Source organism: Amblyomma mixtum, chromosome 5 (genome assembly GCF_055824585.1).
Source record: "Amblyomma mixtum isolate Tamu chromosome 5, ASM5582458v1, whole genome shotgun sequence".
Taxonomy (NCBI): domain Eukaryota; kingdom Metazoa; phylum Arthropoda; class Arachnida; order Ixodida; family Ixodidae; genus Amblyomma; species Amblyomma mixtum.
The window spans coordinates 176,628,444-176,642,222 of record NC_143016.1 but is presented as its reverse complement, the minus strand read 5'-3'; positions in this window follow the sequence as shown (position 1 = coordinate 176,642,222).

Genomic DNA, 13,779 nt, shown 5'->3' with positions numbered 1-13,779 from the left:
TAAAGCCCAGCTCTTTAGCGCCCGTTCCTGCGCTTCGCGGCGTAGCCGTCGCCCTTGTCCCTCGTAACATGCTCCGCAGCCGGGACAGCGCGCTGCTCTAGTTGCGCGCGCTCCTCGCGCCATCTCCCGCCACCTCCCGATAACTTAATTGTTTTCTTCGCTCCTCCACCGAAGCCACCCCTGTACGGCGCCAATCAGAGCGCCGGATCGGTGGTGGCGGATCTCGATATGTCAGGGTGTCGAACCGGAACCAAACCGGAAACCGGAACCGAACACGACTTTTCACCCGGAACCGAACCAAACCCATATTTTTTTCGCCACCTTGGAAGAGAACCCCAACCGGAACGATTCAAAGGAACCATTCCGAACCGGCTCGGGACTCGGTTCAGCCTCAGCATTTTTGCAGCCCGGCATTCTTTTTTTTTTCAGACAAAATGAGATGGTCTAGCGCGTAGGTTTACCCACCCGGAGCTGTCTAAGCTGGAAAGTGCGCAAATGGCACCCAGTATGTGCGACAATAAAATCGAATGAAGTCTGGAGCCTGGGGAGAAACCTAACTGACGCTTCTGCAATGTACTACCGCCTATTCTAAAGCAGTGTACGCTATGAAATCTTGAGTTATTGCTCCTCCCCTTTTACATGTTTGCGTACCGCTTTAATCAAATTGTTAGCACTGGTCTAACTCAATTAAGGATGATGATGATGTCCCCAGGCTTAATGCCGCATACGCATGGCGGGGGATTAGCTAGGGTGCGTAAGGACTACAAACACCAAATTTTTGCTTGCGTGTTTAGTTCTTTCAAACGATGATTTCGACATTTGCATAAATGGAGCACACAGTGGTATTCGCCTACAAATAATGAATAATTTATATTTGAATTTCTCCTTCACGCTATTGCGGTTTCTTTAACAGAACGATGGTTGTGGCGTGTAGTTGAATTTAGGTTACGCTAGGAACGAAAAAAATGCCAATATAACTACTAATGCATCGTTTCTAATTCCATAATTTGAAGCAGGCTGGTGTAAGTGCATTAGTGAGTGAAAACAACGTATCAGCGCATAAATCGCAGTTTTCCCTAGTCTCACATGACCTAAAGTTTAACCACAAGTCACAGCAATCGTTCGGTTGGTGAAACCGAAACTGGAACGGCGTGAAAAAATAAATTCTTTTCCAAAGTATTCAGCGGCCGTAGGCTGAGGGTGACAGAACTTTGTTTCAGATAAGCGTAGGGGATTAAGGTAAGTTAGCTAGCATGCCGCAGACCGTGGTGACCTTTGGTGACGCCGGCACATTCGACGACCTTGGACTGAATGTCCGGGTCATCGCTAGACCTTAGCTTATCCCATGCTCTTTGGAGGGATCAGGCAAGAGTTCTGGGAGAGGCTTACGAAATTGGCACATCCAGATCAGGTCGGCGAATTTATCTTTCTCACCACAAAAGGGGCAGGTGGGATTGATATCCTTATCCATGAATTTAAATATGTAGTTTGGGTTGGGGAGCGTCCCCCTCTGTAGTAGTCTCCGCATGACCTGTTGTTGTCTGTTCAGTGTTTTATGGGGTGGTGGGAGTGTTCTTCTTAATTCTTTGTAATGTGTAGTGAGTTCGTGGTATGATATGAGTGGCTCACTTGAAAGGTTCTGGTTCCTGACTTTAAGCCACCGCTCGGCTGGCTAATTCTGGAATGTGTTGGTGGGCACCCTCCTTTCCCGGATACCTGCCCTTTCTTTGTGTCATTTACCACAAATATACGAAACATTAGCCCAACGACGAAACAGCGTTGTGCACCTGCTGCGAGTCACGGGTGCAGCTGCAGCGAGCCACGCGGTCTTACCTCACAGCCACACCTCCGGCGCTCCTCCAGATGAAGGTCGAAGTGCAACGCCCGACAACCTTGGCGAAACATGCCGAAACATGGCGTAGTGGAGCTCTCGCTCCAAAACGCTAGCTGCTCTACGTTAATCTGGAGTCCTCCACTGCATTGCCCATCATATAGCCCCCGAGCCTACTCGACACGTTAAACACGAGGTATTACTACTATTATTACCAAGTAAAAGATGAATAAATTGGTGCAACTTCCTTTTTAGAACACGAACGTTCTTTTTTTTTGCACACGACGGAACAAAGCAAGAGAAGCGCGGGCTCTTGGCAGCGGTGGAGATATAAGGAAAAAATTAAATACTGATTTCACAGCGCTGGCTGGCACGTCATAGTAATTACGCCTAGAAAGATGCTACTGCAATGCGATGCGACTGCGATGAAATTATTCCGTTACGCCGATTCGCTGAATTCTTCTGCTCATAAAAAATTGGTGGCAGTTGCTAACGGGCAGCTTCATCACAGTGTTCTCGAACTGCTGGAACTTGAATTCTCTGTATGACAGCTTATATCTACTTCTCGCTGCCATACTTCCGGTTCTTTGTGTCTGAGACGAGAGGCTTGCTCTTGGCGTTTTTTCGTAAGGTATTCCGCACACTAAGCGTTCCTATGAACACAAAGAGCTCGCCTGGAATTCCGTAGTTTTTCACCGCCGACAGAAATGTTATAGTGAAGTGCATGACCGCAATGTATTTTTAAGAGACTGCTGAAGTATGCCCCATAAAACACAGCATCACGACAAAAAAGAGTCATTTTATTGCTCAATGATTTCTAGTTGCTCGCACAGGTAGCAGTTCACTGACCACCGCACAAACGCCTTCTTGGAGCGAAGGTACGGCCTAAAGCGTAAGCTCCACGTTTGAAGCCTGAAAAAGATTTTTGCGACTGATTTAAATTGCAGTCGATCCCACTGATAACGGTCCTGACGGACACACGGATGCCGTTCGTTATATCTGATGTTCGTAGTAAGTGATCTCGCTGTGTAACTGCCAAAAATACTAAGGCCGTTAAAAGTAGTGTTTATTTCTTATAAAACTGCGTTATGCGCGCCTACTTGTGCAAAGCAGACCCTGCAGCGGCTCTCTCCAGGCTATCTAGGGCGGTCATTTAAAAGTAAACTGAAGCGAGATCATAAAATTAAACAAAAACGCTATTCTCGGAATGTGATTACACTGAAATCTGGCGGATATTTTTCAGCGGATGGTTTTATTTTCGATGGCTTATGAGCGCGCGCCAAGCAAAGAGCGTGACGTCATGACACCCTCGTCCGACAGGCAACCGGTCGCGTCACTCGAAGCGCGTTGTCGCACTGCAGTTTGGGTAGACCAAGCGGTAAGGCTCCCATCCTCCGACCCTGCCGACGCAGAACTGGCAAAACCCGCGAGTAGGGATGGCAATCGTGCTCCTGCGGGAACAGTGGGAGCACGGGTGTTATGACGTCTAGTCACAGCTTCCACAGTCGGCTGCCAGGTATAGCGATACGGAAATAAATCGCGAAAAATCATGCTATCCGCCTTTTTTCTCTAAATACCTTAACGCATTAATCAAGCTCTTGTTTACATGTAAAAGAGTAGCTCCAGAAGTTCGGTTCTGTATCCCTTTAATCCTCGTCGCGATCCTTGCTGCCAGCTGGGAAATTTAGGGACGGGGTATAACTAATCTTGGTTGAAGTGTTCACAGCAGCTGGTGGCAGGTCGACGGGAGTGCTCGGGAGTGCTCGTACTTGGTGTTCAACGTCTTCGTCAGAGCACACGCTTCTACGATCTCGTGGTCTGCAGGAACCTAGAGAGAGAGAGAAAGGAATTTTAATGAGGGAAAGGTGGAGAGGTCGGCCGGTGGCAGGAACCTAGTTATCCGAGGAAACATCTGGCCAGCTACAGAACAACTAAGCGTTGGCAGAGATCTGCAAACGCCTGGTCCCGCATGTTTTCGAGCTTCTTCTGTCGTACGTGGGCTCATCCAGCGATGAAAGTAGCGCAGCGCTCGTGGTACGGATTGCATCAGTTGCACTCTCCGCTGTATAACGCTGCATCCACGTGGTAGCGGCGCAAAAGATGGAGCCGACTGGGCAGGCAGGCTGTGCATACCACGTGACCAGCATGGCCAGCAACACTTTCAAAATTCTCAAATCGCTGCTGTTGATCCACAACCATGGTCCGCAGCTTCGCTTTCGACGATGCCTGTTTTCCTCGCGCACCGCACTTCTTCCATTTGAGATGTTTTTTTCCAAGCTCGCGAACACGAAGGCAATGGTTGCAAAAACTTCTGTTTGGGCTAGATGGTGCACAGCTTATTTTTAAACGAATTTAAGCGCACAAAAACAAGCACACAAGAAGAGGAAACACACAGGACAGGCGCTAACTTCATCTGATTTATTCGCAGGTAAGAGAGCAAAAATATTTACATAAAACGAAACATCCGCAGTAAAGAAACACATCATCAATTAACAATACGTGCTCAAGATACCTGTACTCTGCCTGCAAAAGATTAACCGACGTGTCACTCACAAAGTCATGCCCCCTCTTCCTGATGTGAAAGGCTTCTAATAGTTCACGTGCCATCTTATCACCGCCTCTGCCAAGTATCTTTATCCCCTTCAGCCAAGGCTCGCACGCTCTGCAGTTCGCACAATGGTCTGCCAAATGTGTCCCTCCACCCCTAAACGCCCGCAAATGTTCCCCCGCCTGGTCATTGACACTCCGCCCGGTCTGGCCTATGTAAGCCCTCCCGCAGGTCAAAGGTATCTCGTAAACGACACCGGAACAGCAGTCGACATACTTATTTGAGTGCTTCTTCCTGCAGCCACTATTCTTTCCCGCGCACGAAATGCGTGAGCAATGTTGGGCGAGTTTCTTCGCTGTGGAGAACACCACAGGAACGCCGTGTCGGCTTGCCACTTTATTCACATGATGGGCAACCTTGTGAATATACGGAACAACTACTGCTTTAAACGCGTCCCTTTCCAGTACTTTCGATTTGGCGAACATCACCTGCTTGGTTTTCCGAAATAGGGCCTCGGCCACAGAAACAATGACCGCGCAGGGGAACCCGGCCTAAGTAGCCGGTGTGCTTGCTTATTAAAGCTAGACTGCACAGCATGCGGGCACGACTTCGAGAGAGCAGACCCCAGGCATAGGCCAGCAATAGACCACTTGACAGTTCTTTTGGAGTGAGCGGAATCAAAAGGTAAAAGCTCTTTCAGTGCCCGCGGAGCGTATTCCCTACACACATGATCAACCCCAAGAGTAAAATTGAGATCCAAAAACTGCAACGATCCTTGTAAAGGGAGTTCGTGCGTAAAACTCAATCCCCTCCCGTTCTGCTGAAAGCTCTCCAGGATGCTGCCAACTGCGCCGGTGTAAGAAATGTTGTTTAGTTTTTTCAAAACAATAAGAAAATTGTCTACGTACCTAAAAACTCGGTCGTGCTGGTCGGTTGTAGAGGTCGGGTGTGCTGGTCGCTTATAATGCGATGCTGGTCTTGTCTGTTCCGGAGCAGGGCTGGGTTTATGTCGAAAATGGGCGAGTTCTGTTGGTCAGGCGAATCTTCTACGGATGGATCGGAGAGCGCGAAGAAGTCTCGTACGTCAGATATTTCGTCGAGGAATGCAATCGTCTTTCCTCTGTTAACGTGCCGGTATTCTTCGCTGAAGTTACTCAGCAGTACTTCGGCCTGTCCTATTCGGAATTGTGCCATGCCTCTTGCGATGCCGATTCCTCGGTCGAGAAGCAACTGCATGTTCCCCTCTATAATGGCTTCAGTGTTATTCGCTTGCGTGGCGCCTACGGTGATGATGACGCTAGAGCGGGGTGGCACAATCACTTGTTCCTCCAGGACACGAAGCGCAACGTGATGTTCCGGAGTTCTGATCGTTGAGATGGCCTCGTCCGTGGAAAGAGTGATCTTCTTGGATCGCAGGTCGATCGTGGCCTGATGCTCATTAAGGAAATACATGCCTAAGATCACTCCGCGGGAACATTGCCGTATCACTACGAAGGTCGCGTGATAGGTATGTCCCTTGAGAGTCACTTGCGCTGTGCACCGTCCTGATGCCGGAATGAGGTGGCCACTTGCGGTGCGAATTTGTGGGCCGTCCCAAGCGGTCGTTACTTTCCTCAGCTGCGCTGGTTTCGATGGCGAAAACACGCAGGCCGATGCGTCTGTACGGGCGGTGGCGAAGTATATGACCGGCTTCACCGAAATGGAAGCACAACGGGTGGTTGTTCGGAGTCCTCCAGGCGTCGCACTTCCTGGGGCTTGGGAGTCGTTCGTAGGCTGGGCGGGCGGGAGCAGGGGGACGGCGTTCGGGAACAGCTGGTTCACGTCGAAGAGGCGGACTTCGGCTCTCGCGTTTGGGCTGAGCACTGCGTAGTGCAGCTGCGTAGGTTAAGGCTGGAGCTTCAGCTGGAGTACAAGATGACGGGGTGCCAAGCGCATGCTGTACTTCGCGTGCGAATTCTTCAAGGGTCGCTACTTGAGGCTGGTTGGAAGAAGGTAGCAGGCGGCGCAGCTCTTCCCGTACAATTTATCGGATAACAACCCGCAGGTTGCCTCCGAATGGTGTGCAATCCGAGAGGTCAGTCGAGGTCACTTGGGGCTGCCGAGAAAAATGACGGGCTCGTGCTTCCAAGGTTCTCTCAATGGCGACTGCTTCACTGGAGAATTCCGCGACCGTCTTCGGTGGATTGCGGTTGAGACCGCCGAAAAGTGCCTGTTTAGCACTACGCATCAAAAGCTCCACCTTCTTCTCCTCCATCATGTGAGGATCGACTCGTCGAAAAAGGCGCTTCATATCTTCTACTTATGCGGTCACTGACTCGTTCGGGTGTTGGATGCGTGACTGTAGAAGCAGTTGAGCTCTTTCTTTCCTGATGATGCTCAAGAAGGCCTTCAGGAACTCCCGTTTGAGTAATTCCCACGTCGCTAGAGAAGCTTCGTTGTTTTCGAACAGAATTCTCGGTGGTCCTTCGAAGGCAAAGAAAACATTGCTCATTTTAGTCTGGACGTCCCAACTGTTCAACACGGCGACACGTTCAAACTGTTCCAGCCATTCCTCGGGATCCTCGCTCGGTGAAGCGTTGAACGTGGGCGGCAGTCGGGGCTGGTGTAAAATAATGGGGGCTGGTATCGTAGCCATGGCTGAAGTCGAAATTGAGGGGTCCTTCTTCGCTGCGTGTGGTCCGGTAACAGTCCGAATCCTGGTGGACACCTCTGGAGACGACGGCTGCTTCGCCCTTCGCCTGCGCGGGGAGGGGGGGGGGGGGGGGACGGCTTCTGCGGCTTTCGCGTGATCTTCTTCGAGACGGCTCGGGCTGCTCTGAAGGCTCCCAGGGGGTGAGGGCGACAGGGACATCCGTTAGCACCTCCACCAGATGTCGTCACGTAGTGGTGACTGCAGTCCGGCGAACTTGAAAACAACGAGGATGTCCTCGAAACGGAACTCTTTATTTGGGCTGACTTGCGCCCGCAAAGTACTGAATCACTGGGCGGTGGCGTAGCAACAAGCGTGCTCGGCGGTCGTCGAACAGAATGCCCGCCGCTGTCGGCCGTGCTCTTTTTAAAGCTGATAGCGAACATTCGAGATAAAGCTTTGAAAGTTACTACAAAATTCTGGCGCAAACTATAAGCGCCTCCACCTGGATGCGATCAATCGAGGTGAATCTAGGCGCGTCTTGCGTCACAAACGAAGCGATAAAGCGGCGTGTCGGCAGCGTTGAAGCATGAACAAACACTACAAACAAATGCTACAAAGATCTTGTTGCAATATAAAAAATGCAACAAAAAGCAACAAACACTCGGGTGACAGCATTATCAAAGGCCTGCAAAATGACAATGGTAATAAACAAACTAGCCTGAATATAAGGGGAAAAGAAATATTAAAGGTAAATGGACACAACTGCAGTACTCTGGGATGAAATGACCTATTACAAAAGCTCTGGCTTTGGTTATGAAGATGGTTGACACTGTTAAATGCCCTGAAACTGGTTGACAAAATGAAGTTTGATATTACTGTTAGTGGGTATTTGCAGGTCCATTTCTTTTATTATTAATTTATTCCATAATCTCGAAAGGCAATTTCGACGCTATCTAGCCCATGTGTTAGCCTGGCGAATGGCACGTGCCATGTTGCTGTATTCCTAAATACATACCCCCTATCAAGAAGGCTTTCTAAAATGCATAAGGGCAAAAATGCATTGTTATTAAATTTTAAGCTATATTTATATCTCATCGACAGGTTCAAGTCATATATTGTTGGAAAAGATATAATTTTGTATTCATAATAAGTATTGTGTAATGGGCTTTCATTGGAAACGTTGGCTTCTGGATGAAGGGCTTTCTTCGGCAAAGAAAAAAAATCTCATTTATGTTTTTTTATGTTGTGCCCCGTACAAGTTCGCAGTAATTTAGTTGGGCATAGAACAACGCGTTATATATATTAATAACTTAATCTTCAGTGGTAAACTGTAACGAAGCCTCCAGAGTCCTCCTGATACTTTGGCAAGATTGGTTAATGTATGCTGCACGTGTGAGAGCCATCAGAAGTGCTGATTAAATATGACACCAAGTGTCTTTGCTTCTGAAACTACTAGAATAGGATTGTTGCCGATATGAATGTTAAACTTGTAGATAATTAGCTTTTGATAGGGTGTAAATAGCACAGCTTTGGTTTTTGCACTGTTGATCTGCAGGGAATTTCTATTGCTCCATTCGTATAAGTATTGAAGTGTCAAATTTACCATATTGCACAAATCACTAGGATTATCTCAGCTGCACAAAAACACTTTTGTCATCGGCATAAACAATAAGTTGTGATTCCTCGGTTATATTCCCTAAATCATTCCCATAATATTCCCTAAATATGGCTGTGCAGCTGCAATCGCCATGAATAACTATCTTGAATAAACGGCGCGAACGAAGACGAGCACAAAAGACAAGAAAATGGACGACACAGCGCTGTGTCGTCCATTTTCTTGTCTTTTGTGCTCGTCTTCGTTCGCGCTGTTTATTCAAGATGCTTAACCAACTAGCCCGCCAAAACGTGTTAATGAATAACTACTTGATTTCTTGCTATGAAAGTACCGATCCTAACACAAAACAAAAAAATAACCCTGCTACTTGTTGCGCTGACCTTGCAAATTCAATCGTGTTAACTCCCGTGACACCGGCTGAAGTGAAAGGAATAAATAATACTCTAAAAAACAATACAGCTGCTGGCTGTGACGGCATTTCATGTGGACTGATAAAATATGTAGCTGGTTTAATATCTATTCCTCTGGCTCATATCATTAATTGTATGTTCGAGATCCGTTTGTTTCCAGATCAATTAAAGATAGCACGCGTGCATCCGATTTTTAAGGGTGGGAGCAGCTATGCTTTGAGTAACTACCGACCATTTTCAGTCCTGCCGATCCTGTCAAAACGTTTTGAAACTGCAATCAACGTCAGGATACAAAAGCTTTTTGATAAACATCACGTAATCAGTCATATGCAGTACGGATTTCAAAAAAACAAATCTACAGAATCAGCCCTGCTTAACATAAAGAATGAGATAATAACAAATTTTGTACAAAGAGGGTTTGGTTTGGTTTATGGGGTTTAGCGTCCCAAAGCGACTAAGGCTATGAGAGACGCTGCAGTGGAAGACAATATACGCTTGGACTATTTCTAGATCTACGGAAAGCATTTGATTATGTGTGTTACGATTTCGTCCTAGTTAAACTGAACAGGTATGGGATCCGCAGAATACCACTAGAATTACAAAAACCAATCTGTCAAACCGCTATCAATCATGATCATTCGGGATGATACCAACGTCTTTTTCTCTGGCCACTCACTCCCGGAAATTGAACATGCTGTCAATAACTATTTGCTCCACCTGTCAACTTGGTTACACACAAATAAATTATGCTTGAACATTGAGAAAACCAAATACAGATTGTTTGCACCACTAAACAAGCCTTGGAATTCTGCCATAGATATTTTTCTTGATGGCAAAGAAATAGCTGAAGTCAAAGCCCAAAAATTTTTAGGTGTGTGGTTTGAGGAAAGCTTATCATGGAATTCTCATGTCAACAGCCTCATAGCTGACCTTAATAAAACAATTGGCTGCCTCTTTAAGATTTTCCCACTCGTCCCTCAATGGTTACGGACTGTTCTTTGTTACTCAAACTTTTATTCCAAGCTTTCCTAATGTGCTTTAGTCTCGGGTACCACTACAAGTCACAACTACACAAGATTAATTAGCCTAAAAAAAGTGCTAAGAATATTTGAGCAACATCACATCCCACCGGAATTACTGCGTACAAGACGGCTTTTCCTAAAATATAAAATGTTAAAAGCCAATCAAATTGATTATTTCAAATTACTTCAGTACATAAAGAAAGCGAAGCTTTACAGAGTACAAAACTCCAATGCAGCTCCTGCATACACACTCCGTAGGGAAACTTTACGGCCACCCAAAGTAAGGACGAATTATGGACGACAACTTATTGAATATCAAACAGCTAACCTTCTGAACAAGCTACATGAATTAACAGATCTCAGAGCTAATCTCTCTAAGAACACGCTTAAAACTCTGCTGCTTAAAAATAACTTGGAATTCACTTAATCTGCCGTGTTTCTGTTCATAGTTTGTGTTTTCTGGGAGTGCATTATCGTTTTGAATCTTTCTGTTGTGTGTTGCTATTATGATGTTCCTATCATGTAGATAAACTTGCAACAACCATGTTCAGAATTGTGAACCGGTGCTTCTTACTCTGTGTTGGTATGTACGGTCTATTCTTTGCTACATACGCGTTTTTTCGTTGAAAATTTACTTACTTTTTTTCCCTCAGTGCTGTGATATTTTCTCATTTCCCCCCCGAAGATCTAGGTGCGGGACCTTTTGCATAAATCTATGTTAAACGACTGTTTGTGCCAAACTCTATGCGGGGCAAGAGCCATCGTCAGGCGTTTCCGCTTTTGCTCTTGCTCCTCGTTCTGAATCTTTCTGTATAAAAACAAAAGAAAACAGGGTAAGCGCGCAGGCGCGTATTGACCAACAAAGTACAGAAGCAAAAAACCAAGAAGAATTCAGTCATTCTGGTCGGTCAGGTGCCAGGTTCACCCCTGAGGACAGAAACAGCAAAAATCGGCAGTGAAGCGGGCAGGGGGAAAGACATAATAACAACACTTGGTGAAAAAGGGAGATTACACGCGCCGGGAGTCCTGTGCAGCTTGGTGATGACCGAGGTAAAAAGATAAAAACGATAAGATGCAAAGGGCAACGACACGAAAGACATTAAAAACTCAGAAGACGGTGAGAACACGCACATAAAGGGAATGAAGGGAAAGGTGGTTGAAATGGGAGAAAAATTGACAGTTTAAAAGCATGCGATGAAAGCCAACCGAACCAACACAGCCTAAAAAGATGCGATGCAAGCCAACAAGGAACACGGCTAAAAAGTGGGGATGAGGGTAAACAATAAAAGCGACCTAAAAGAACAAAGATGGCAAGGCTAAGAAAGGAATGAAAGCTAGAATAAAAGAATAGAAGTAGTGTCCCCAAAATATTAAAATAGAAAGGGCGAAGGAGCTGGGGGGGTGACAAGAGCCGCGTAAGGAACTGAGGCGCTAAATAACAGCGACTGGGAAAGAAACGAAAACTAATTTTCCAACAGGGCTACTGAGGGCGTACTAACGCAAACGTCTTGTTGCTTGTTGATGAAACCTGCCTCAAGTATTTGCCGAGTGAGTTGGTTGCTGCTCTTTGCGAGAATATTTCTTTTTTTAAACATCGGAGGGCGCCGGCTGCAAGGACTGCAGTCACGAACGTGGACGGCTAAGTTGCTGGAATTACTTTTGTGTTCGAGCAATCTCTTATTAATCATCGACCAGTCTGGCCGATGTATTGCCTGCCGTAAGACAAAGGGATTGAGTACACGACACCAGTGCTGCAGCTTACGAAGGGATCACGATGCTTAACAGGGCATTCGGGATCTTTTTCATCGGGACCGTTCACTCTCCTACAGAGTCTAGAGAGGCGGTGAGGGGCTGAAAAAACAACGTCCACTCCTACTTTTCGTCCAATCCTTTTAAGGTTGTGGGACACATGGTGTACATAAGAAATAACAGCGAGTTTCTTGTTGCGTTCTCTGGCATGCGACGGGGGGGGGGGGGGGGGGGGGGGGGGGGGGCGTTTGTACACTGCATTTTCTTTAACATTTTTTCAGCCACCGAGACTAAAAGCAACGGTGGGTATCCGGATTGACTCAGTCTTTGCCCCTGGTTCCGAAACTGGTTTCCTGACAATGCTCACAGGACTTGGTGAGCGCATTGTTAAAAGCAGACTGGAGTATGTTTTGCTTAACAAGCTTCGAATGTGCGGAGTCGTATGGCAGAACTGGTTTGTTGCCCCTAGGCTGGAACAACCACCAGACATGTTGAGGCGAAAAAAGCAGCTGTAGCTCGACAAAACGGGTAGAGCCATTTTCTGGTACCTCGTGCGTCAAGACCAGGGGCAACACGGTTTCACTAAAAAGGTCGTACAATTTGCGAACTTCAAGCAGAAAGGCATCATTTTTACAGCCTAAGAATATCAGGTCATCGTCCACATATCGAAATATTTTAAGCACTGGCAGATCTGTAAGTTTCTCAATTAATGCTCTGTCATGCATAGCTAGGTACAGGTCACTCAGGATGGGGACGATACAAGACCCTATGCAACTGCCTTGTTTTTGGATGAACAGAGACCCATTCCAGCCGGTGTAGGTGAATTTCAGGTAGGTAGAAAGCCGTTCTAAAAATCCATTTCTCTTTTAATATTTTAGAGACACTACTTCTATTCTTTTATTCTAGCTTTCATTCCTCTCTTAGCCTTAGCCATCTTTGTTCTTTTAGGTCGTTTTTATGGTTTACCCTCATCTCAACCTCATCCCACACCCACTCTTGAACGCCTCTTCGCCTCCCATACTCCAACAGAGGTTTTCACTGACCTCCTACAACTTTATTTCCCACCCTCACAATCCTCTTTAAACTCACTATATCATGGTCCAGCCCTTCTCGCACTAGTCGTCCCCTTCACGCACACAGAACTTGACACAGCACTCGCGCGTTGTAGCACACACTCTTGCCCCGGTGCAGACAAAATCACATACAAAACTCTCAAGAACCTTCCCCCCGAAGCCAACACATTTCTTGTTAATGTCATCAACGACGCCTGGACCTCTGGCGCCCTGCCAGTGGACTGGACTTCGGCCCTGGTCTCATTCATACCGAAACCCAATAAACCCTCCAGCATCAGTAACCTCTGTCCTATTTCCCTTACCTCCTGCACGGGCAAGCTTATGGAGCACGTGGTGCTTGCCCGCCTCACTTCCCATCTTCAGGCCACCGACTATCTCCCCCCCCCCCACCATTATTGGCTTTCGCCGAGCACTATCCACCCAAGACCTTTTCCTTCTCCTTCAGCACATCTTCTTTAACTCAAATGCCTCAGACGCTGCGCAGGTCAAAGCCTTAGTAACTGTTGACATACGCAAGGCTTTCGACGACATATCACACGACCACATCCTCACCATACTAGCTGATACGCAGTGCGGACACAGCATGCACAATTACATAAGAGCTTTCCTCTCCCACCGCTCTGCCCGTCTCCGCTACCTCGACAAACTGTCTTACCCCATCTCACTCACTCGTGGCACTCCACAAGGTGCCGTCCTCTCTCCCATTCGCTTTAACCTAGGCATGGTCCCACTCGCCCGGGCCTTAGCCGATATTCCCAACCTTCATTTCGTCTTCTATGCAGACGATCTCACCTTGTGGGTAACCACTGGCTCGCCGGGAGAGGTCCAAACCACACTCCAACTTGCACTTAACACTATTTCCTCACACCTCTCGCAAGCGGGCCTGCAACCCGCTCCGG